The sequence below is a fragment of the Sciurus vulgaris genome, assembly GCF_902686455.1.
Source record: "Sciurus vulgaris genome assembly, chromosome: 17".
NCBI lineage: Eukaryota > Metazoa > Chordata > Mammalia > Rodentia > Sciuridae > Sciurus > Sciurus vulgaris.
In genome coordinates, this window is record NC_136478.1 from 40,979,133 (window position 1) to 41,006,232 (window position 27,100).

Sequence of the window (27,100 nt, forward strand, 5' to 3'; positions counted from 1 at the left end):
GTAGCATTGCTGAAAAATAACTCCCAGGACAGCCACCTAAGCTGGTCACTCTAAAAGGGAAAGCTTCATGTATAACCCAGAAGACAGGACAAACGTTAATCAAAGAAAAGGTGTCATTGGCCTCTGGCCACCAGGTGAGCTTTCCTGCACCTCTGAGGTCCTCAGACCATCACTTCACCTGCAATGGTGGAGCCAAGTTGGGAACTACCCGATGCTCCATTCACCAACTCCATCCCATCCAAAGTGTCTTGACCTGTGTAGGACAACCAGAGCCCTACCCATCCCCACTAAATACCGGAACAATTACAAAGCAGATCTGGTGACATCAATACCCCAAAGATGAAATGATTCATTTGCACAGAGTTCATGTTTAAAAAACTTTACATGCAAAGATTACAACCTGTCATTATCTTCCCCGGAGACGTACTACCTTCTTAAAAAGTGTCTCTAATGAGATCTACAAATCTATGTTGAAGACAGCTTACTTTATTGTGTTTGTAAAGATAAAAATGTTTTAAATAGGTTGTGACTCCTGGGACTGATAGTCCCACCATGAGGAGAAGGTCATTTTGAAATGTTAATAAAAGTTTTCATAAAATATGACAGTGCTCTAAGAGTAATGTTTGGATGTAAAAATAACTATAAAAGTATAATTTCTACCGGGGTAACATGCAGTTTTTCTGTGTCAAGATATTTGCCCAATCCCTCATGGAACAGGGGTTAGAGTGTGCCAGCTGTTTGGACGGCTATGCTGGGATTGGAGCTGTATTAGTCAGGGGTGCAGCCATCCTTCCCAGTTATATTACAAACTCCCCTGTGAAGTGGGACTCCCCTGTAGGCTAATACACGAGCACGCCAAGAGTTCTCAGCTCAGCCTGCTGTAGGCCAATCTGTTCTCACGCCAGAGGAGAAGCTGGCCTGAAAGAGCAAACAAGGAAAGATGTCCTGGGGCCTCAGTCCCAGTGGTTAGAGGTTCCTGGGCTAGTCAGAGGGAAACAGGACAAATTGGAAACATCCCGGTATTTCCTATTCAGTGAACACCTTCGTGTTTGAAGTTAACCAGCCCAAAGCCAATATCTCGGAAGCATTTTCTAGGTGATAAGATAACTAATGAGACCAATCTATCCACTCTGTTTGCCAGATCTTATTGGCTCAAATCATCCTTGATGTTTCTATTAGGGCACTTGGGACATGTGGGGACCCAGGGTTGAGAACCAAACTCCCTATAGGTGTTCGGGGCAGAAGTGAAGGGAAAGCTAAGACACCCCTGGAATCTGGGATCATGGATTTGGGAAAAAGAAGAGATAGGATCCCAATCCTTCCTACAAAACATACTGGTTAGGACTGTCAATAATAAATTTGTACCCACAGCATTGTCCAAATTTTAGGTATTAATACTTACCTATCACACATCATTGTACTAGACATTAAAGGGGCATATATGTGTTAGTCAGCTTTAGGTTACTATAGAAACACAACTAAGGCGATTCACTTATTTTATGAAAAGGTTTATTTCACTCTGGTGTGGAAGCTCCAGCCCATGATCAATGGACCCCACTGCTTTGGGCCTCTGGTAGGGGTGCCAGATGGAATGACAGGGAGAGCAGGGTGGACCACACCAATTTCTTCAATGAGCAGGAAACAAAGAGGAAAAGGGCGAGATCTTGGTCCCATAGTCTCTTCAAGGGCATACCCCCAGTGATAGAGATCTTCCATTAGATCTAATGAACATTCCTCCTAAATGTTCTACCACCTCCCCCTGGCAGATCAAATCTTTAACACATGGATGTTTGTGGAGCATTGAAGATCCAAACTACAACAAGACTCTAGCTCAGTTCGTCCCCTCCCTTCTCTTCCAAAAGTCCTATGGAATGTTCACCCAGGACCCTGGGAGTCAGCCGCCTTTCCTCTCCTCCCATATCTATTATGTGCATGCTCTGAGCTCTTCAGAGCCATTATCTAAAAAAAAAACCTGACTAATGTAACTCAAAACCCTTTGTCCTGAGTCTTAGAGCCGATTTTGGAAGCTTAGATAGTGTTCTCTTGAATATTTTCTCTCAAAACCTTTTCTTGAAGTAGGATGGAAGATGCCATGACCCCGAACTTGAAGGAGGTCCAACTAGTGAGGGGTTCAAGGGAGCAAGAGCATATGAGGAAATGAGGGTTGGAAGCAGACCTTGCTTCATGTCTCAAAATTTTATGCCACTACTCTCTCTGATCCTACATGGCATAATACTGACTCCATCTTCCCCCTGCTCCATTCTCTCCATTCAATACCATCCTCCCCAGAGACAGCTTCCTCATCATCTCATATACAACAGCCCCATCATTCTCTGCCATTCCCCTTACTCTATTTTTCTTCTTAGTGCCCATTTCTCTGAGTTATTACAATACGGAGTTATCTGCCCATTAATTCTTACCCAACCACCAGCATTTAAATGGACGTTCCATGAGGAAAAGGACTTTGCCTTGTCCAACTCTCAGTTCTAGAATGATGCCAAGCACTTAGCTGTGATTTAATAAACATAATTGCACCTCAAAATCCTTGTGGGATGGGATAAGGACACTCCCATGGACACCAAAATCTGTGGGTGTTCAAGTCCCTTTTACAAAAAGGTCAAGTATTTGCATATAACCTATGAACACCATACTTAAAATCATCTCTAGACTATTTATTATATTAAATAAAATGTAAATACTATGAAAGTTTTTATACTGTATCTTTAGGGATAATGACAGGAAGAAAAGTCTGTGCATTTTCAGAACAGGTGTGAATTTTTTTTATTTGCAGTGCTGTCGATTCCAAATGGTTGAATCCATGCATGTAGAATCTTGACAATATGGAGGCTTACCATTTTTGCCAATAAATAAATGAATGGATGGACCATGTGAACAGAACACTGTGCATCTCCCCAGCTGCTGGCTAACCCAACTTATATCTGATCATCACTAGAAGGAAACCTCCCACATTCTATGTCTGGTAGGAAAAATCCCAATTCAAACTCAGAACCTACTTGCAAACACAGCAGTATTTGGGATATGGTCTTAGGGAGCCAATCAAAAGTCCCATTAAGGCAACTTTTGACTGTGTTCATTCCGTAAAACTTCTGATTCAAACCCAATGAGAAAAAACAATCTAGAGAGATGTTGAAGGGAATGGATAACAGAACTTCCTCAGAGTAAGCAGCTCAGAGAGGCAGTAAACTCACTATGACCCGGCGTTCCATCTGAGGCTTGAATCTGTTAGGAATGCCTCAAAAGAAATTGCAAAATGAGTGGAAACTCAGAGATCGAAATCTATGACTATGATATGTTGTGATCTGTGGCAGGCTAAAGAATGACCTCCAAAAATGTCTATGTCCTAAGTCTGGACTCATGTTAGCTTACATGGCAAAATGGATATGAAGTCTTAAAATGGGGAGAATTATCCTGTATTCTCCAGGTAGTCCCAAACTAATCACATGAATTCCTTAAACAGGAGAACTTTCCCTGGCTTTAAATAAACAGAAGGTGTGAAGACAAAAGAATAAACATACGATGGTATTGGATTTGAAGATGAAGATGGCCCGGAGCCAAGTCATGAGGGCCGCCTCTAGAACCTGGAACAAGCCAGGAAATGAATTCTCTCCTAGAAACTCCAGGTGGAACAAAGTCCTGCTCACACCTGGACTTGAGCCTAGTGGGACCTGTGTGAGAATCTTGACTGATAGAACTGCAAGATAATAAATTTATATTGTTGAAGCAACTGAGTTTGTGATATTTGTTAACAGCAGCAATAGAAAACTAATACATAGTCTTATGATTTCTTGCCCAAGACAAAGAAAAAACTGTTGGGCACACAACTCTGAGTCCCAATATTATTCCACATGTATAAATGAATTCTAGTGATGGGGTATCCTTAACCTATGCTGAGCAATGTAAATGAGGATACCAGGGCATAACATGTCGTGCTTTAGAAAGGACACTCTGACCCAAGAAATTTCAATATTTAGAAACTTAAATCCTAAAAAGCATTTTCTAGTACATATAAATAAGCCTGTAGAACCAGAAGGTAGTAGGGCTTTACATTTTCCTTCTGTACAGATTGGTGAGGTTTGGGTGACCTGCCTGAGTTCAGAGGTCACAGAGTCACATGTGTTAAGACCTCAAAGGTAGAGTTATCTTATCCAAGGTGGGAACCAAGCTGGAGAAACAGACTTAGAAGAAAAAGCTGATCTTTTGATAGTTCTTACATCAAGATAAGGCAATAATGCCAACTTTTGATTTTAAGGAAGGTAAAACTATCAAAATAAGCCAATTTCTAGGCCATAGTTGCATGGGAAATTTATTTTTATCCCAACTCCCAACCAAAAGGTTCGACCTGCACCTTTGTAGAACCACAGCAAATATTTAAACAGGTTGACTTTCTATTGCTGCAATAACTTTCCCACCTTGTAACTCCCTGTAAGTTTATATAAAAATACTATTTAACACCATCTGCATGTCCCACACATTGAGAAACCCCAGGTTACTTCTTTGAATCTTCTGCAGCCTCTTCAGACTGGGACACAAAGAGGATTCAGCTCCTGGTATACAACATGTACAACTTGTGCCTGGTACTCACCCTCCTCTTCTTCCTAGAAAACTGAGCTGAGTGTACCTACACAGAGGCCAGGTAAAATATGGAATCTTGCCCCCGATCCAGCTCTGAAGAGGTCCAGTTAGTGGTAATTTCCAAGTCCCAGAAATGTGTCAGTGAAATGGACATACTTGGAACTTGGTAGCTCTCCAAATGGGTTCCTTGGACCTTTGGATAAGAACCCTCTCGGTGCTGAATGTCAAGTGGAAGTCTGGGAAATTGCCCCCACAGCCATCCAAAAATGTCAATCTGTACACGATGGAAAGGTGGTGGCTCCAGTCATATCCTGTTGAATTCACCAGTCTGATCCCTACAAAACTAAAACAGATCCTGAAGGATGATAGTGGACAACCTTGGAAAGATGCATGCATTCCAGAGAGTGGGAGATAAACCCTAAGAAGACTCAGACACCCGACCAAATCAATGATGTTTTCAAGGGTCCAATTGTCAAAGACATGCCAGGGCATCCCACCCAAAAAAAAGGACAAATTATTGCCTCTCACATTTCTGACAAATAAAATAAAAACACTTGGTTGGGTAGGCCCCCATGGGTTCTGAAGGCAGCTATTCCTCATTTCAGAATATTGCTCCAATTCATTTACTGAGTGACAAGAATGTCTTCCAGCCTCAAAAGGGACACTGCTCAGGAAAGGACTCTGCAACAGGACCAGGATCCAGGCAATTCCTTATGACCTAGCAGACACAGAGATCACTGGCAGGGGAGCTTATGCAGAAAGGAAATAAATACCATATAAGAATAAAAAAATAAATAAAAAGAACAGCTCCTGGTATATTCCTGGGCTGTAGCATAAACAAACTGCCTACCCATGGAATGTTAGATTACCACGTGGTCAGGTGGTCAGAGATATCTATCATGAACTGGATTTTGTCACAGTCATCAAATCATTGAAGTCAGGTAGATCAATAAGTTATTCAGAATTGTAAGATGAAAGGATTTAATCTAGGATTGGCATGATTAGGGCCACAAGGCACAAGTAAGACATATAAGCTGGTATTCCAGACTTCCATGACCCCTGCTGTTGTACCAGCCTCTGAATCCTTAGATAGCATCTATGGAATCACAGAGACACTTATGACGACCTGGTGGGGGAAGGAGAAAAGGCTATGCTTGGGTCTTGGCTTAGTATGTATATATAAACTGCAAACTTAGCAATACTCTACCCTAATCCCACATAGTCATGACCTTGAAAGGCTGCAGCAAGGAAAAAAATCTTCCCAATAGCCTGAGCTTCAGGTGGTGAAGCTAAATTCACTTTGTGCAGAAAAAGAAGTGGCCCGACATAAAGAATATTTATAGAACCATAAGCAGTGGCAAGGTGCAGCTGGTTGGCCAAGAGTTCTGGAAGGAGGAAAAATCAGGAAACCACAGACAATGAAGTCTAGGAAAGCGGATTGTAGATGGATCTGTGAGGGGGCAAAAAGTGGGAGCATCGTGATGTTGCATGATAACGTCCATCGGGGTGCATTCATCTTGGAGGGAGCACTAAAAAAATCAAGTAGGAAAAAATGACAGCCAGTTGATATGAGCCAGACTCTGCCATTGTGCCAGCACAATGGCCTCATGAATGGAGCAAAAACATAGCAGCACAAATCTTATGCGTGGATCCAATGTCATGGGCTTCTATTCTCTAGGACTGACCTAGCTACCACCACTGTCAAACATTTACCCTGCCAATCACAGAGACCAGTGCTGTGTTCCCCAGCTTGGCTTCACTTCTCAAGACAGCTCGCCATCCACTTGGGGGCAACTCGATTACATGAGACCCCTTCCACCTTGATAAAGGTAGCAATCCAACTTGGCTGGAATTGACACGTACTCTGAATATGAGTTTCCCTTTCCTGCCCACAGGGATCTAGCTAGCTGTGTTCACCAAGGATTTCCACTAAAACTAGATTTCACATAAAGTTCCCTGCTTATGACCATGGGAACATGACCAGAAATCCACGGATTCTGTCTCTTCCCACAACACAAAGGAAGTTGCCAGGTTGATAGAGCAATTGAAGGACCCTTTGAAGATTTGGCTCAGGCACCAAATTGGAGATAATACAGTAAAATAAGAGGATGTCCTTCTCTAGGACTCAGAAGCAATGAAATTTGTAGGATTCTGTGTCCCCAAAATGTAGGACTTCCTGATTTCATGGAATCAGGAAGTAAAAGGTAGGAGAAGAGGCCCCACTCACATCCTTCCCAGTGATCTATGAGGCATTGGTACTTCCTATCCCCCTGGCTCTAGTCTTTGTAAATCTAAAGGTCCTAATTCCCAGACTAGGAACTGTTCCACCAGGGAACTTGGCAAGAGAGCCCCATCACGTTTTTGTCTACAACTGAAACCTGTTCACTTGGGGTTCCTATGCTAAGAAGTCTAGCTAGAAAGATTGGAGGACTGGAGCTCTTATTACATAATGGAGGCAGCCCCCGGATCCTAAGGCATCCCTTTTTACCAGAGTCCTTTCTTGAAAATAAGTCAGTGAGTTGCAGCAGTCACGACTGGAGGACATGGTAACCAGAGAACCAGACCTTTTAGAGACGAGGGTCTGATCACTGAACCCAGTGAGCAACTTAGATCAATGAAAGTGTTGGGCAAGGATGAGGAGAATCATGAGTGACAGAGAGTGGATGATGCGTAACAGGTGACCCAGAGATCAGGTGCAGTGGTGAGGTTTGAAGTTTGTCCATTAACACTCCTCTTATCAGTTTCCCCTGGAAAAGAAACCAATCAGGCTCCTGGAAGAGTCATGTACAAAAATTATTAATGAAACAATCAGACCCATGTAGTGCGCGTGTTCCTCATTCCAGCTTCTCAGATTATGGGTGGTTGAGAGCTGTCTGCTGAGTCCCTCATTGGAAGTCATTCTTAGTTGAAGAAAGTAGCCTTATCCAAGATGAGACTTGCTCCCCAGAGACAGCCCACATCCATGACTGGATGATGTAGTGGGGTGCAGCAGGATGAGGCCCCAAACTCAACTGTCTTTGCCCCAGTGCAGGACTTTTTGCAGAGCCTTTCCTGCTCAGCGTGCTCTGTAGTATTTCCTGGGGCCTCTGTTCAGTGCAACTTCTCCTTCTGCTGCATCTTGCTTTCCTTACCTTTCACGGTTGATGTTCCTAAGAGCATTCCCCAATGAACATGCTCCATACACATCTCTGAGTTTCAGAATCTGATTCTTGGAGAATTTGACTTAGGATAGATGCTTGCCTTAAAAGACAGATCTGTTTGTCATTATGTGAGCACACACACACATGCCACAACTCTTCTCAGTTCCTCTTCCTCTGAGATCAAAGACCACAAAGCTCTTAACCTGGGCTGTGAGGTCCTATTTGGTCTGGCACCCACCAATTGATCTCTGCAGCTCCTCTTCACATGCCTCTTCCTTGTGCACACTTTGTTCCAGCTGCATTGACATTTCTTTGGTTGCTTCCTCCTGCCCCAGAGCCTTTGCACATACTAATTCCTCTGCACAGAAAGTTCTGGCATACTCTGTTCATCCTGCAACCTTCAGACTAAATGTCCTCTTCATAGAAATCTTGGCTCTTCTCCAGATTTGATCAGAGTCCTGTTATATCTGCTTATAATGCTGTGTTCTTCTTTCATAACCCTTATTAGTTTGAATGATACAATTGTGTCACTCTTTGATTGATGTCTATTTTGCTTATGATTATAGCTCCACCACCCAATACAATGCCTAATGCCAAGCTGACAATAAACATCTGCTAAATTAGTGAATAAGATGCTAACTTCTCTAACTAGATTCAAACTTCTCATTACTGCTGTCTTTTGTGATATTTTTCTTGTCCTACAACTTAACATGTAGTCACCAGGTCTAGTATCCAGGGGAACTCAGTAAGCAATACCTAATCTTGGGTAATTAATCTATGTTTATTCCTTAGACTGAGTTCTTTGAGAGAGGATGTTCGCTCTCATCTGAGTCTCAAGCAAGGAGCTTAGTTAGCATTTATTGAATTAAATCCTCAGGAAGTGCGAACATGAACACCTGCCTATGTTCAAATGTGTAGCTGCTTGGGTTTTTATTTTTTCCAGACAGTTTGTATCACATGCTGAGAACATAGGGTGTTCAAGGGCACAAAGTGCTGATTGGGTCATACTTACTAATTGTATTCTGCACTTAGTAGGACTAAGGAAAGCTTAACTCTAAGGGATATGTATCCCTGGCATTCAGCACATGGCTAAATTGAGAAAACAGTCCCTGGTACACCTCCGAAAAGGAAAACAGTCAAGTGGTGTGAACCCTACTGAAGATAGGCCCACAAGCTCAAGTGCAAGGGACTACACTCCAGCTAGACGCTGCCACGCAGGACACACTCCAGCATTGCTGGGTATTCCTATTTTTCAAAAGAATGTAAAACTGGATTGCTGCAGAACTCTACCCATTTTATATTTGTCCTCAATTAGAAAGAAAAAGAAAACAAACGAACAAAAAAAGACACTGCGGTTTCCAAACAAAATACAATTGACTCCGTATCCATGGGTTAGAGGATACCCTGTAGACACCAAACTCCAAGGATGTTCAAGCCCCTTGTGTAAAATGTTCTGGAATTTGCATATAACCTATCCACATCTCTTCTATACATTAAATCATCTCTAGACTATTTATAATTCTTAATACAATAAAAATGCTATGTAAATTGTTATTATGGTTGACGACAAAAAACAGTCCGTGTATGTTCAGTACAGATGCAATTTTTCCCAAATATTTTCTATCCACAAAGGGTTGAATCAAAGGACTCAGAACCCAAGGATATGGGGAGTGGGGAGTCAAACCCTGAACCCGAAACAGGGCCCATTCATGGGCTCTGGGAAACTTCGAGCTGAAAGCCAAATACACAGTCTGTTCAAACTCACTGGGAGGCCAGGCAGAGCCCTAGGAATGATTGTTCCTCAGTTTCCCATCTGTCAAATGACTCAGTTGAGCCAGGAAACTCCAGCGCTCACGGTCTAGCTGTCCTTTTAATCCTGCTCTCTACCTGCTGATGCTCTCGCCCCCCCCAAACAAATCATTCCCATTTGCAATGTGAAGCCAGCGACTAGAAAGGTATTTTGCTAGGATTTCCATTTCTTTCAAGGGCTAATTACAAAAGACAGGGGGGGAAGCATGCACCATGCTCTCTTTCACATCTCATTACATTTATTCAGCTTTATTACTAATTCTTTGTTCATATAATTTTCACCCTAGGATCTACATTTTTGTCTAGTTACCCAGAGTCAGGAAACCTGCCTTAAATGGGGAGGCCTTCATCACCTCACCTGATGTTCACGGGGTTTTAAAGCAACAGTCTTTATGCTCAGACAAGCTTCCTGAGCAGAGAGCTTCTCCAAGGAGATGCTGTCCCAGCTGAGGCCCAGGCTGCAACCTAAGCCATTCATTCCCAGGGGAGCCTGGGGGAACTGAGCCCACAGTCACAGATGTCTCTATCCACCAAGATGCACCAACACTTATGGAGAGACCCGTCCCTTAGAAGCCCCACATGAAGAACTAGAGAAATACTGGGTTTCTGGAGTCATCTGACACCCAACCTAGATTAGGAGCTACTGGTTTCTGGTGAAAACGTTCAGCCCCTGCCATAGGTCTTCACACTCCCTCCCCAGAACACACAGCCTGACACCCCAAGCCACCTCCACCTCCGTGAACAAGTAAAGCCAAGGTTCGGGTTATGGAACCTCATCTCCAGTTCCTTTATACAAGCTTAAAGAAACAGGTCCCAAAAGAAGTAAAAGGAGAAAACTACAGGAAATGTGCACACATTTCCCCATGAAATACCAACCCAAAGGACAAACTCTGTAATCCCACCAATGATGTTCCAAACCCGTGATGGCTAGCAGCCGACAAATACCCGCAGACCTCAATCCATTTTTATTGTATTCAGGCTGCAGTGTTGTATTTCCTGCCTCCCCTTAGCACCACACATACAGTGTACTTGAAAACAAAAATCTATAATATTGATCCCGCAATGTCACCACAATTATTCTTTTGAAACAGCCATTGAAAACAAATTACATCTGCACTGCCTTTTCATCCGCCTGCTGCGAGTGAGCAATGCTCACTGTGGCCTCCAGCGCTGTGGCGTTAGCACTGTGTCACCGCCGACAGGACAGCCCAGGGAAAAGCAGGTGGGGGAGGGGGCAGCAAAGACCAAACCCAGATCAAAGGGCCGTTTTAGGAGGGCACAGGGTCGGCCAGGCCCAGTGTCTGCCCGGGAGGGGTCTAGATCCTGTGCAGATGCAAGCTGGACAGATCCCAGAAAATAAAGGTCTCCATCCACAGCTGCTGTTGGGTGCAGGGACTCCCCCCAACTCGGTCAACCAAATGGACTGATTAAATTGACAGATTTAGCCAAGCCCTCATTTTTGGAGACTTGTTTTAAAATCCAATCATGATGAGTATTATTTGCATTTACAAGGTATTCACCTGATGACAGATAAATCTACTGCAAATTGAAGTCTAAAACAGAGCAGTCGAAGTAGGAGGAGGATGCCCACAGTCCCAGCTGCCCCGGACTCCCAACTCCAACTCCAACAGACAGGATGACCCTACCAAAGAAGGCCAGGTTGATCTCTTTAACAGCAAGCTGCTTTCCCCAAAGCATCCAGAAGTAGCAGAGACCCACCAGAGAGCTCCCCATCCTGCCTCAGAGCTGAAGCCTGGTACAAACATGGTGGTCTGGCCCCCAACAAAATCCCCGATCCCGCAACATGCCAGCCAGGAACGGCTACAATTGGGGCCTGTCTGTTTGTTTTAGATTGTCATACTTGGAAAAATTCTCTCAGAGCAATAATTAAATTCCATGCTACTGAGCAGTGGGCAAAAGGAAATTCTTTTGTTAAGGTTTGACCACACAAGTCACAGTGGTGAATCTAGCAGCCGGGAAGTGATAACTTTGGAGCATTAAAAAAACCAATAGCCTTGTTGACATGGACATGGGAACCTAACCCCTGAAGCCTCCTGGTATGACACATTGATTTTCCTGTCCGTGTACAGTTCTAAAGCCATCCATTCTGTATGGTCAGGACTCAAAGGGCCAGAGAGAGGGAAAAAATCTGTTCTTGCTGCTGTACCTCCAGGCAAAGTTGAGAAATAAATTCTACGTTTTGAGAGATGATTTGTTCAAGCCATGTTTAAGAGAATATGATTGCATTAAAAAGGAGAAAAAAACATTTTGTTGCCCTGACCCCCATAACCTGTAGCCACTGATCTTCATGCAAAATCCTGATGCCAGGGACATGACTTAGAAGAGTATGGGGAGCAAAGGGGCTGGAGTGGTGGGGGGGTGAGGAGAGCCTGGGGAATCGGGAAGCTTACTTATTATTCTCTAAATAATATCACCGGGCTGCCCAATAATTTCTCAAATAATCCTATCATGTCTACCTGTCATTTCTTAGATCCTTCTGCAACTTGTTATTTTGCAAAAGCTGCTGCTCCTTTTTCGAGGGCTCCTTGAGAAATTGATGCTCCCTGCTTGCTTTCTGTCTTTTCTACAGCAAAAACAAGTCAGGCTGACCCACTCTTCAGGGTCTGGCCAAGAGGCATCCCAATCCACTGTCCCCAGGCCCGAAGGCAGCCAGGTACAACAGGGTTCCCCAGTGAGCCACCCACCATCTCTTCTCTTTCTCCTGGGCACCCTGGGGTCCTCGTTCAAAACACCTCACTGTAACCAAAAACCTTCCCTGTTCTTGGGCTTGACAGGGAGGGATGTTGGGTGAAGGAGAGAGAGAGAGAGAGGGAGCCCAGGCTTTGGGGAAATTTGCTGAGACACCGCAGGGGATTCCATGTGCAGCCAGTTTCACATGTTCAGGACTTTTTGAGTGTTTAGCTATTTTAGTTCTAAATAAAGCAAGCTTCAGTGCCGGTCAGGAGGTAGAACTCACAGAAGTGGAAGACTAGTGTTTAAGCTGCAAATTTGCAGTGCCGTTCTACAAAGTATTACATACATCATTTCCTGGTGCAGAGGAATATTGAGCTATTTCAGTGAAGGCAAAAAGGAAAGATCAAAATCATGCAATTTTCCTGACCTAGACAGAACTACAGACTGAATACGGAAATAGAAAATGCTAAAACGAACGTTCTTACAAGATTTGTCTATATACACACAGCATCCATGTATCCCAAGTGTATACAATGTGAACTCAATATCAGCATGCATGCACACTAGTTAAAGTCATAAACCCAGTCACACAAAACATTCCTACCAGATGATTCCGTCCTGCTAGACCTATAGAAGTATTCTTAAATTAGGTTGGTGTGAATGTGTTTGTATATTTATTATTAAAATACTTACTGTTCTGCCTTTTGAAGTAGATGGACAAATGATTTAGGAGTGGAAATAGACTAGAAACAAAATTAATGCAAATAATGTGTTGATTTTTTTTTTAGCTTGATTAGCCAAGCCAATGGAAAATTCTAGAAAACGTATACAATTATTTTAACTGTCACAGGCTGGCAATTGTAATTGACATGATTTGTACGAGATGCAGTGTAATAACTGAATATATTAAAAAAAAATCTCATGCCTTGATTACCAGGAGAACATTACTAGTGCCACAATATTATTAACAACACAATTATCGTGGCATCCCTAGGATACGCTCTTAGCACTTCAATGCATTAGTGAACCTTTGCTAACGAAGAAAAAATTAAAGTACAGCAAATTTCAAAGCACCAGTTGTACCCAATATCATTAAAAATTTATAAAACTTCCCCTGAACATGACAAGTGTTTGGTTTAAATGAAGATCAGCCACAAGGAGAGAGCAGAAATCTTGTTACTCTTTGTCTCCTTCCTTACCCTCCCTCTCTCCCTCTCTTTCTCCCAGACCTCCCCCAACCGGCACCACCTCAATCCAGCTGAAATATGTAACCATTACAGAGTGACAGCTTGACACACAATGACCCGTCAGAACATTCATCTCGCAATGTTTTATTTTAGTGAGGAGCCAAACTGCAGAAAAAATAAGCAAGTTGTTTCAAGGCTTGGAAGGAGATCAAACATTTCTGGCATCCCCACTTACCAGACCTTTGATTTACAATGGACTTGTCAGAGCCCGATTAGACAGTGTGTGCTTAAAAACCTACAGAGGCTCCACGGCCGCCCCAGCCCACCACCATTTCCCCCACGGACAGTATCCCTTTGTTCCCCGGAACTAGCAAGCCAGGCTTGAGCATAGAACCTCGCACCCTTGCAAGAGGACCAGAGAACATAGGAAAAGCAATCTAGCTGCAGTAACATCCTTTTTGCCAAGGTGAAGAGAGAGAGGGAGAGAGAGAGAGAGAGGATGCAAAGCTGAGTTTCTTCTGCCAATTTCTTTACCTCTTCCTTCCAAGTCAAAAGTTATAATCTTCCCCAGGAAAAACATACCCTGCGATTGCTACCGCGGGTGAGCTTTCTCAACCTTATTCAAATGGAAACAGCTTTAAAAAAAATGAATTGGACCAAAAGCGCAGGTGTTTAAAATATGTTCGCGGTATTACGATTTTTGCTAGTAATTACAACTATGAAAATGGCTGGAAATATATTGTTTCAATTTGTATAGAGAACAATTGTAGAGAGAGAGAGAGCACCACATGATCCGGGCCTGGCACTGGAATGTGTAATTCCTTAACCCTATATGGTGGCACAGGGCTCGCTGGAGCAAATTATGAATACATGTGTTTGCAGAGTGTGAGTAGTAAATTTGGGTTTTGTGCATCCGTAACAAGGCAATCTGACATGTGTGATTTATGGAATATTAAGTTAATACAGTATTATGAAATTAGCTTAATGTACTAAAGCTGTAATTTTAAAGTGAAAAACAATGCAACCAGACGTAAACAAAATCAACATTAGCATTTTGTGAAAGCTGAAACCAATTCACCCAAAATGTGTCTGGAGAGTCACAGATTTACCTTGCCTAGTCAGGCCCAAGTCTCAAGAAAGTTACAGACCTCAGGACAATATCCCTCAGTTCCAAAAGCCAAACTACTCACCCTCTAGCCAAAATTGAATATGCCAGTCATGGGCACCAACCAGGGAGCCCCATACCAGTCTCACCCCCTGGGGAAGTCTTCAGAAATTATCCTGAGCTCCTCAGAGTACAGGTCCTGGGGAACAGCTCTGCAGGCTGAGGTCACAGGGTCTCCCACATGCTCCCCGCAACCCCCCTCAGTAACCCTGGGGATGAACTCTGGGGAGGGATGGCTGGGATGCCAGATACAATCCTGGAAACTTGGAGTTAAGGGCCTAAAATTAATGAGACTTGGGGGTCGAGCAAATCTTGTTGACTCGAAGGCGCAAATCTAGCAGTGTAATCCAAGGGCTCCTTAGAGGGAAAGCCTAACAAAGCAACAGAGACTTACGACATGAAAGGACCAGACATCTTCGGGTTATATCAGGATAAGTCGCCCTTGCCTGGTGTATACTCTGGGGCCCAGCCCGAGACCCCTGGGAGGAAATGAGGAGACAAGCAATGGGTTCCCCTTGGATCTGTCCATCAGGGCCAACACTCGTTGAGTAGACAGATTTGGGGTAGATAAAGTATCTCAGTGTCCCCTAACCCTCCTCACTCCCCATTTACCCTCTTGTTTTTCCAGGGCTCAGGATTCATTGGGACTGAGGAAAAGTGACTCCAAACCACGTCAATGTTTGAAACATCAAGTTCTGAGATGGAGGGAAGAGGAAATAGAGGAGTGTTTGAACAGGTCACAGAAAATTTTACCCTGGATTTCTTTGCTTTGCACTGAGATTGTTAAAAAACCTCACAAGCATAAAAGAGTGGATATGTATAGAATCCAAATGTAGTCCAGGGGCGCCATTTTGCTTTCCTGCCCTAGCATATTAACCCTTGGTGAGCATCGGGGGTAGTAACCCGAACACAAGTGTCCTGAGACCCTTGAGGAAATAGAATCAAAGCACTGTACCTGGGTTACTTCAAGTTTAAAAGGCGCTGGTCATCCATTCCACTCAGAGTCCCAAGTTTAAGACTAATATGAACCCATATCAAAGGCAGAGAGGCACAACCACAACATATCAGTGCCTTACACATTGAGTACTAAACTTATTTGATGAAGTACAGACTTCTAAGAGTCCATGTGTAGATCACGTATGATTGAAGCCTTTCTTTTAAGTCCCTTATAGATGTCCTTGTCAGAGGTCAGATGCCAAATCCCATGCTATTGTAAGCTCTTCTGTGCCAAAGGCTCAGACCATGTGCATGCTTATATAATCTGATATAAAAGCAAGGATGAACCTGTTAGATTATTTATGGCACTTTCTTAAGATTCCTTGTATATGGCTTATTGTGATAATCAGGATTATTTCATTTATCTAGCATGCCACTGTCTTCACATATCAATGGTAAAAATAAAATAAATGAAAAGTGTATGTCGAAGTTAGAGATGAAACAGTCACTGGAGTCCACACTGGGGAAAAATCAATTCTGAAATCTTGCAGCAAGGTTTTCTGCCTCCTCTACCTTGCAGAGGAGCCTGGCTGTTTGCTGTTGGTTTGTTGGCTTTTGTTTCCAAGATGCTCTGCATTTATTATAGAAGCTAGAGAACCAAAAGCTGAAAGCCAATACTAATGTTTTAATTCCATCAAGTATGTTTCAATTCCCATTTTGCATTTTGCATTAGGAACCCAGACTCAGTCGATACTTCACAGCACCATTGCTTGCGGTTGGGCACAGGGGCTTCACCTAAGCTGACAAATGATTATGCTTCACAACATGAGGATAAACAGGACTTGGAGTCAGGAACTTGCTCATTGCTCTTTCCCACTGCAAAGAGCAAATACATTGTCTAGTTGCAATATGTTTATGGAAAGAGACCACCGAGATAGTTGCTCCTTAATGTGTGTTCCTTTGGAGGAAGGCACCTTTTTCCTCCAAAATTATTACTCTCCATAAATAACATAACCCTCAACAGAAGAGAGAGGTGTCCCATCCCAATGTTACAACCAGGCAAACTAAGATGGGGACATCGAGTGGCCTCCCCTCTCCACAAGCATGCACTCCCTTCAGTAGAGAGGAGAGATAATGTGGGCAACTTTCTCAATTCTGAAAGATAAAGATGTCACAAATAAAAATAAAATAAGAATGTCTCCCCTAAGCCCAAATTGTTATTTTTGGTCACTTCCTTACGCCAGAGAATGTCCATTATCTGGGGTTTTTCTCTGCCTTATAAATCAAAATATTTTCACTAGCAAGAAGAGGGGAGTAGTAACCAAACCCAACCCAGAAGGGTCCACAATTAAAGTCTTCCTAAATTCAAATCGCATAACATCTAAAATAATTACAAAAATAAATGCAATCAAAACTACACACATTATATGAATTTTAAAAATGGGGGGGATAGGTGTAGGAAACAGACGGGATTCCAAGTTCTTTTTGTTCTAATAAAACTTTCAAAATAAAGTGAGAATTTATGTCTTGCTCTTTAAAAAGCTGTTTTTAGTAAACTCTTTTGAAACCAGCCCTCACCTTCCTACTTGGGTCCCTCTGTCTCACAACAGCCCTGGCTAATTCTTCTGGAGGAGGTGACAACTCAACTCCAGAACCAACTGCTGAATAGAAGGAGCTTCTTGCTGACAGTCTATCCTTTATTGCAATAATAAGAATGTGTGAATTTTACCTATTGTAATAACAGCGTGGCAAGGTCTGTAGCTCAGAAGAGAGACGCAAGGAAAGAAAAATACCGAAGACCAGCTACATGTCCCTGAACCTCACCTCTCAGGCCTTTCACGTCCAGTAGGTAAGTGGTCCTCATTCTCGCCCCACTTAGCAAATTATATATAAACAAATTACCTTCCTGGGCTGGTTCCCTCTGAATTACTCCTTGGTCTCTGAGTGGTTTTCCATCAGGACGAACCTTTTCCTTTCCCTTATGCACCAGCAAACATACTGATACAATTTAAAGGTCATGTTCTTTTCAAACTGACAGAGCACTCCAAAGTTTTGATGAGAGGCCCTCCAAGCCTCACACCCTACAGGCGGAGAGGAATTAAGTAAAGCATCACTTGGTGGGAGCTCAATCATGTGAACTGATTAGAAAACGCATCCGTGGAGAGGGGGCCTTTGCGAGGTGACGGGCAGCTCATCCCGAAAGGAGATGTCACACGGCGAGGCAGAGAGCTCCCGCCACTGGGGGTAGGAGGACCATGTAAGGGTCAATGAAGATATAATTACCTTCCCACGAGAAACCTCTTTATTTCCAAATCCCCAATGAATGCCACTTAATTAGCCTCACCTTTTGATTTGCAGATAGTCCAACTTTACCCCAAACCCCAAGACTGAATTAGCGGTGTTATTTCTTAAGCTCAAAAGGACATTTTCTTGGTAACTAAAGAATCACCAAGAGTATGGATTCCGCATAAATATGCATTGTGTGTAGACATTGATATATTTATTTACAGGTGCATTTGTATTATCAGGGGGATAGGCAGTTCATGAATAATTTTTTTTTTTTTTTTTTTTGCCTGTCTCTGGAACAAAAAAGGGAACAACTGAGATGGTACCGTGTTGTGATGGCGTGAGCAGATGCAGTCCTCCAGGAACCAGCCACGGCACTGGGCTTTCTTCTGGTAATTATTATTAGTAGTAGTGTTTGATGGATTTGTTTGATTATTTTGTTCTTCAACTAAAAACTGCTCGGGTTCACCTGAGAAGTGACACTACTTCGTATCTAAGAGGCTCCTGAGGTTTTGTCCTAAGTCGGTCACATGCGATGATGTCATCTGTCATAGAGAAGGAGACTTGGAGGAAAACCCCAGATGGAGTGCACTGGGTGGCTTGCACCCCCTAATTTAGTTGTGGTGCTTCATCCAAGGCCATTCCTCCCAGTTTCTCCTTCCTCCCTGGTCCATCCTGATTCACCTGAGTGTCCCTCTCTTCAAGAGAGACTCTCTGTGATAAGCTTTATCTTTAGAAACAAAACTTTCCTCAGACACATCTGCACCCAGATCTGGAATCATTTACCCTTGGGGGATGGGGCCTCGTGTTGTTGTGGCTTCACATACATCCCCTAAGCCAGCCCAGAGCTTATAGAGCTTGTTAAATTTTTACTAGAATGGTTTTCCTTTGAAGTTTCCCACACCCAAGTTTAATTGACTGAAGCACAAAAGTCCACAGCCTTGGTTGTCCCTGTCACAGGAGGCTGGGGCTTTCATCCTGGAATTCAGTCATCAAACAGATTTTCCTTGTCACTCTTCCTCCTTTGACTTTGCCTCACCCTGTATCATACCACGTGTCTTTCCAAAATGAAGTACCCCCTCCCCTCCCTCTGCCACAGTTGCTTGCTGTTCCCACCTTTGACCTCTCCTCCAGCTCCCTCCACCTCTGTTGACTGACCCACCCTTGGGACCCTGGTCTAAGGTTCAGAGTGGTTCATGCCAATCTTCCCATTGAGTCTCCCTCCTACTTATGCCCCCATGACCGTCATGGCCCTAGACCTGTGTGTATTGTTGGGTACATGTCCAATCTGTGGGACACAGAATTTCCCCCAGCAGTGGCCATTGGGTTCCAATTTTGGTCCAAGGCATGCATCGCAGTGCAATCATCATTGTTTAGAAAGCTTCATTGTTAAAAAAAACAAAAAAAAAAAAAAAAGAAAGCTTCATTGTTTAGAAACCATGAGAAAAGAACACTGATATTCTCACAAAGACATATGTTTTGTGTATTTGAAACTTGACCCTCGACATTTCCTATCCTACCTTTGCATAGTCTTATGGCATGGGGGTGGAGGGAGGGTGGTCAATGAAGTGTGAATCCAATATTCAATCAGATCTATTGAGCATCTCTTATTGATAAGCTCTCTAGCTATTAGTTGGAGATGCAAAACTAAGATCCATCCTGCCTCAAGTTGTCAGTGCTTCCCCCAGACAGTCCCCTAAACGAAGAGTTAATTGTGTGGTCACCTTGGATACTCACACTGCAGGTTAATACAAACTGATAAGGACCCTCAGGAGTCCTTCCAACGGTGGCAGGGATTTGGGGCCCCATAGTTTACTTTGGTCTTTTTCCTAAATGATTTGCCCCACTGGTCATTCATTCCGTTAGAACATCGTGACACAGGGTAGGACAAACATGCCCAACACTCAGATCCTTCTCTGTTTTCTATTCAGGACAAGGAGCTTTACCTTAAAGCAGGATTGAAGGTGCATCATAAGTGGGCTCTTTGCAAACCTGCTAAATCAGTCTTCCTCCATTTCTGGAGGAAAAATTTGCACAGCTGCTCCCCAATGCCAGAAAGGGAATGAATCCAAGACCTTGAAATAGCGGAGACTCTTTTCCTCATTTAGAACTTTTTCTCCCAGAAGAAGTTTAGGGATGTTTTAGAAATGTTTTAAATTTCTCCTTCAAAGGTGCAGCTCCTCCCTCCTCTGGGGAGTTGACCCTTCTGTTCTCTGCAGACATCAGGCCAAAACTGTGACCTATAGCTAAAAAGGGACCAGCTAGGACCTGGGGGACTCCTACCCCCAGGAAAAGTATTCTCTGTCAGTGGGGGTCGGGGAGAGTCCAGCTTGCCCTTAAGGGACTTTATAGATGACAAACCCAGACTAGAGGAGTTTAGTTTCAAACCTCTTACTAAACTTTTACTTATTGTCAACAGCTGTCTTTTAAGTTACTTTTCATGGAACTCTGAATTAGCTTCTTTCACAACAGGCAAACCCACTGTGCTACAGCTGAGCTCAATCTAAGCATTTAAAAGATACAACTGTTCTCAGTGGTATCTATGGAGAAATGATGAAGACCCCATCTTTTTAGTATGGTCAGTTTTCTGACCAAGACTGACAGCCCCCATTCCTTGAATGCCTCACACGTACAAGTCCCATTTAAGTCAAGAAGGAGGAACTCACAGGTACAGACCTGGTCATGAGAATGACTTCCCTGGGGATGTGTCTGTACCTTAGAAGACCCTTGGCTCCAGATCCCACACCTGGCATGTTTCCAGTGGTTAAACAAAGTGCTGCTGGGGGTCTCCTCCACCTGCCTGCAGATGTTCTGCTGCCCAGACGCCGCCCTCAGAGTCTGAGCATACTCCCCAACAGTCCACGTCTGGAGGTCGGCAGGAGCCGGCCATCAGAAACACATTGTTCCGGTGCTTCGGGTTAAACCTTGCCTCTTTCTTCAAGGATATAGCATCGTTGAGCCAGATGATATTTTCCTCTCCTGTGCAAAAGCAATAAAAGCGGACAGCCTGGGCTGTGTATCCTGCCTGCGCCGCTAACAAGACACATTCCTTTCTGTTCATGGCAAGTAGTGTAAGTTTCTGTCTTATGTCACAATTTCTGACAAGAGCTCGAGTATAAAAACAGTATCTTGGCACCAAGAAAATGACCATCACTTAAAAAGATGAAACTCCCAAGGACACCAAAAGGGTAAGATTTCATGGGAGATGTGCAATAGAAAAGCCAGCCCCTCCTATGTCCCAAAGACCATCCGGACAAATCACGTCAGAATTGCTCTGCTCTCATCAAACTGCAAGACAGGCCTTGCAAAACGTCCCTGTTTCCAGCTCACCACTCAGCTTTGGGTTCATGCTTCATACTCCCAGCTCCTGAGCTGAGGCCATGGTTCAGTCACCGGGAAAACCTGATTCACATTCCTTTTTCCACCTTTTATAATTATTTGAATTCCCTCTGTTGCTTCTGGATCCCTAAGAAGAGTTGGAACCTCAGTTCACTGTACATCTTCTCTCAGTGGGTAGCACAAAAGCCTTAATCAAAAGTTTGAGCCAGACGCCATGGCACATGCCTGTAGTCCCAGCAGCTTGGGAGGCTGAGGCAGGAGGATGTCAAGTTCAAAGCCAGCCTCAGCAACTTGGTGAGACCCTAAGCAACTCAGTAAGACCCTGTCTCAAAATAAAAAAATAATTTTAAAAAGGGCTAGGAATGTGGCTCAGTGTTTAAGCACCCCTGGGTTCCATCCCTGGTACCAAAAAAAAGTTTTAAAAGAATGTTTAAGGAGATGGAAATACTAACTCCTGTGATTTGCTCAGGACCCATTATAAACACAAATTGAATTATAGCACCATATCCCATAAATATGTACAACTAAAAATAATAATAAAACAATATTTTTTACAAACGTATGCCTCTGCAGAGAGGGCATTGTGACAGGAAAAAAACAATGACTTTGAATGTCATGTCATCAACTTCCTCCTCAAAATCATAACACAGCAGGAGCACAGTCACTCATGGCTGTAATCACAGCCACTCAGGAGGCTGAGGCAGGGGGATGGCAAGTTGAGGTCAGCCTAGTCAACTTAGTGAGACCCTGCCTCATAATACAACTTAAAAAGGCTGCAATGTAGCTCAGTGGTAGAGTGCCCCCAGGTTTGATCTCCAGTACCTGAAAACCTGAAAATATATAGGGGTAGTGTGTGTGTGTGTGTGTGTAACACAGAGTAGTTTAACAAACTGTGGCATCTGAGGACCTAAGAATAATAAAAAGCAATATTAACTGAAAGTTATGTCTTATTTATGTATTTCAACCTTTATATTTTAGTGGATGCTGGTGACTTTGCAGTCTAAAATCCATTACTGGTTTATCATCGTTTCCATAAGAATATGAGGGGAAGCAAAAGATAAACCTAGAAAAAGGACACAAGCAGAATCCTAAGTCCAATACTTGACCCAGAAAAAGCTTAAATTTGGGGGCAGGGGGATTTGAACATGAACGAGTCTCAGAGTTCACCTGAGCCTTGACAAGGTGAGAGTTCATCTGGAAGTCAAGGTCCTGTTTACAAAGAAACTGCCTCCTGAGGTAAAGTTCAGATGGAATACACTGAGCGTTGGTGATGTTGTGTGTTGACTCCTAGTTAGACTGTCTTTAACATTTCTGCTTTCAAAATGACCAAGAAGCTTTAAAGTTCAGATCAGAACAGTTCTGCTTCTGCTGAATAGTACCCAGGTCAGATAAAGTTCAAGCCAAGACTCTTCTTCAGAGACTGGTGAGGGGCAAGTGGCATTGGAGAGGGGTTTCCCAAGCACACCCCTTAAGCAGTATCCCAGACGCCCACCCAGCCCATCCTCCCAGATCCACAGCAACAACTAACTCTGGACAGACAGCCAACTCAACTAAGCAAGAGCCACACTCTTGTACCCAACCTCTCCTACTCAGAGCTAGATGAAATGGGACACGCTGTAAGTCATGGGGCTGGGCCTTCACCCTACATTGCCCCTGGTCCTTTGCCCTACACCTACACGTCCCATATCCCTGGAAGAACAGGCCCCTGTCTTCCTGCTCACATTCCTGGGCCTCTACCAATTTATCCATCCCATTTGGGTGTCTGAGGGCATGAAATCCAGGGTGGGGTACAACAGAGGCCTGCCACTCTGCCCCTGAAGTGTCCCCCACAAGCAGCCATAGGACCTCCAGCCCAGCACACATCCTAAGACTCTTACAGAATGGAAATGACGCTCTCGTAAATAAGGAAAGGAGACTCCAGCTGTTCCCAAGGAGCTTGAACCAGTGACCTCAGTGACAATCTAGGACCCAGCTGGCATTCCTCAAGGGGCAGAGGGAGAGAAGCCTGCCTAAGTGATTCTTCCCAGGAAAGCTGGGAAAAGGAGGGAGAAGGGTTTATTTGAAAAAAGAACATTCCGAAGGGGCTGCAGACAGGAGAAGGGCAAGTGATGGGTGTCTGTGTGTCTGTGTCTTTCAGCTAGGCAGTTCAATCTCAGGTTATTTTATTTGACAAATAAAACTAAACTGCATATTTATGGACTAATGATGTGAGATATTGCTCTTTTATTCATATCCACTGCTGTTTAAAGACCAACTGTAAATATTCCTGAGAGTTTTTCCACGTTGGCATGACATAGGTAGGCAGTCCAGAGTGTAGCCTTGCAGTTCTGTTGACAACAGCGTAGCCTCAAGGTCAAGGTCAAGGTCACGATTTTACCTCCCTTAGCAAAGTCAGACACTCCTCCAGAAAATCTCTCAGAAGCTATAGAACTGAGTCCTGTGTCTTTGCAGCAGTGACTTGTGCTGGGCTCTGTGTTTCAGAACTGGTTGGAGCACACTGGACCCTCCCTGGTCCTGATGGTCAACCAACACAAAGAGTCAGGCACCGGGACAAAGAAAAGACATAGAGCAATCACCCTCCTCCTGGAACTGAGATGACTCCCCATTCCCCCACCTTGCCGGGGCTGATGGGCACCCTGAAGGCACACACTGAGGAATAGTTTTGTTAGATGTTGGTTGAGGATGAGTTCAGGGCATCTGGTTGCAACCATAATATGTTCTCTGTCATTTGACTTAACCATCCTCCTCCTGGAAAAAAATAGGAGAGTGGAAAGGAAGCCAAGTCACCTTGTCTTTCAAGGGAGAAATGAACTCTGGACAGTAGTAAGACAAGTTAGAAGGAGGCTTCCCATTGACACATCCGTCCTGACCAGAGGACACTGACTCAATGGGTGGAAGTCCATGAGGGAGAAGGCTGACCCTCACAGCCACCAGAGGCAGGCAGACACTGGAAGGACACAGTGATCTCAGACATGAAGACTTGCTAAGCTGGCTGCCTTGTAATTCTCAGCAGGCTGGGCTGGTAGGAGCAGACCATGTGCTCAGGTGGTTCAGGTAGAATAAATGCCACATGGCGAATCCATGTGCCACAGGCCAAGGATCTGTTCCAGGGATCAGGTGTGTGTTCATGGGGACAGAGGGCTCCATAGAGCATTAATCTGTAAGAAACTGTGCTCACCAGCAAGTTGTGCTCCAGGGGCTAAATTCATTTCTATTGACCATGAGGATAAAGATGCACCTCATCATGGGCTCTTCTAATGAAGGTTTTATCCCACAGCCCTGATGAGATGTCCTCAAAGATACCCTGTCCACAGCTGGGGATATTGTTCCTGTCTCCAGTCTTCTCCCTTTTATCACTAGTCTGAGTCAGCTGCAGTTCACGTAAAGTTAAAAATAACTGACAGACATCTAACTGTTCCCACTGGGGTCCCTAGCACAGGGCTCTTCCAAAGGGCTAGAAGGACTTTAGGAAGCCTAGCTCTATCCTCTGTCTCCAGAGCATATCCTCCTAACTTCATTCCTGAACAAGGCACCTGCTAGGAGGGAGGAAGACTCCTGAGCACAGGCTAGGCACCAGGTACTGTGCCTAGATGAACAACATGGCCCCAGGGACCAGGAACACCATGCCAGACCATGGAGATGCTGCCATCAGGGTGCTATGTCTAGTGGGGACACATAGGAGACAGAAGGAGACCCCGCCAGGAAGATTGAGAAGACTTCATGGAAGAGGGGACATTTCAAATGAGCAAAATGTCAGTAGACAAAGAAGAAGGGAAGCATTCCAGGGAACAGAGCAGCACAAGCCAAGCCTGGGCCAACAGGAAGCTGCTGTCGTTGGGCTCTCCATGGGAGATGAGGCTCAGAATAAAATCAGACCATTAGCTCCAGGTACAAGGACCTGCACACCCAGCTCTGCCAGCCTCCTGAGCTCATCTCCAACCACAAGGTTCTTTGTTCTCAGAGTGTCCATGAGGCTGGCTCCCCTCACCCCGGGCCTTTGCAGAGTCCCCCCGTGTTGGAAATGCTCCTTCTCTGGCCTTCCTTCCATTGGTTCCCTTGGACTTGCACTTTCAACTCAAAGACCTATACAGAGTTGATGTTTCCCTAAGGGATTTTATTTGTGGCACTTATTGCTCTCTGAAATTATCTTATGTATTTGTGCACATGTTCATCATCTGCTCCCCTAAATTATATCACCTCTGGGAATACCAGAGCTTTATCTATTTTGTTCAGCATCTAGAGATGCTGGGACCTTGTCTGCTCTAGGAAACCCTCAACAGCTAACTACTACCTGGTGAGCGAGTGAGTGACAGAGGAATGACAATGTCCTCCCAGGGCAGGGAAGGAAAGGATACAGAAGGGCGCACTTGGCCTCTTTGTGGACTGGCACAGATCACGGAATGCCCGGCTCTACAGCCTTTCAAAGAGTTTACGAAGCCACCTGAGAAATGTAGCTCAGGTTGCTGGAAATCAGCCAGGGCCAAGCTGATGAATTCCATGCAGAAACCTCTGGTCATTTTCCACTTTGAGATGGTAAGCTGCCATCGAGGCCTCCAGACTTGCACAGTCGGACCGCTGAGACACTAGGACTGGGCAGTCGATGGAAGGGATGAGAGAAAATTTGCAGTCACTCCATCACAAGTGCTGAAGTATGCTCTGCCCCAGCTTCACGGGTGGGGCTTGCATCCAGAGATCCAGGTGTGAGAGCCTCTGGGGGAATGGGCTTCGGAAAGAGGTCATCAAGTTTCCTAAAGGGAGCTTCAGCACAAATCAGTCAGGGCCTACGTGTGCTCTCCAACGCTGCCTCAACCCCACTGCATGAAGGGAATGCTAGCCCTCTGCGGCCCAGCTCAGTCTCATAGCCTCATCAGAACTGGCCTGCTCCCAACTCCAGGTGAGCACTAAAGGTTAGATCTCTAGTGCACCAAAGAGTGTACTCAAGACAAATATGGAGGTCCTGTAGAGAGGAAGGGGTCCAGGAGTCAGAGAGGCACACAAGAGAAGCCACTATTTTAGCCAAAGCCCAGGAGGCCAAGAGAGGTCGTCCTGTGGCTTAGGAGTGGGGATTTCTGCATTACCTGCAGGTGAGCTCACAGGAACACCTGTTAGGTGAAGAGTCTGCCAACAACTTCTCAGCTACTCTGAAAACAGTTTTAAACACAAAGTCTTTGAGGCCACACTAGCTTGGGGTAAAAGATATAACTTCTCAGTGACATACAGTTCTATTCTGAAAATACTGAGGTTGTCACTGCCTCGGTCCTTTGACCCTCACTCCCTCTGTTCCCTTTCACCCCGTGATCCTCCTCCCTCTTCTCTCTCTTTGCTATTTCTGGGTGTTGGAGCCTTGCAAAGTTTGCATTATGAGAAGCTGAAACTCAGGCCACAAAACATAAGAGATTTGGGGTCATATAGCCACACAGAAAATTCCCAGTCACCAGGTTTCTTGACAGGAATTCCTAAAAGGAATTTGCAAAGAGAAGTTGGCCATAGAAGGAACATTCCAGAACTGTAATTGTCAAAGTCTCCTTTGGTCAAAGGGAGCAGGTGGGGCAGGAACAAAAAGGCCCTGTGCAGAGCCCTTTGTGTTTGCGAAGAAAGAGATAGGCAGGCAAGCCTTCCAGCATCCTCCTGCCCAGAGACAGGATGGGACTCTGGGAAGTTGGGTGTTTCCCTGAGGAAGCAAAAGATGAAGCGCCTGTGTTTTGTTTGAATTGATAATGATGTCAGTTTCAGTTATGGGCTCATTACAACAAACCTGGGACGTATTAACGGCTCTTTAATTGAATTTGGAAATAAGAAGGGGGGTTTTGAATGGTCTTGTAAATTGTGGATGCACGGAACTCGGCAGCGACGGTCTTCAGTGTTAAACAGAGAGAGACACAGTTTTCCCACGGCTGGCCTGCTTTGACCTTCCACCAAGTTTCCAAATGCCCACTGCAAGGCAATCTTCA

At 44.4% G+C, this 27,100-nt stretch overlaps 1 long non-coding RNA gene across 1 annotated transcript in view; it reads right to left on the reverse strand.

Moving 5' to 3' along the window:
- The window catches only part of LOC306649161, a 53,529-nt gene extending 32,671 nt beyond the window's left edge, over positions 1-20,858 (reverse strand). The window contains exon 1 of the long non-coding RNA XR_013760581.1: positions 20,487-20,858. This is a non-coding gene — a long non-coding RNA (uncharacterized lncRNA). The remainder of the gene's footprint in view (positions 1-20,486) is intronic.
- Positions 20,859-27,100: the final 6,242 nt, after the last annotated feature.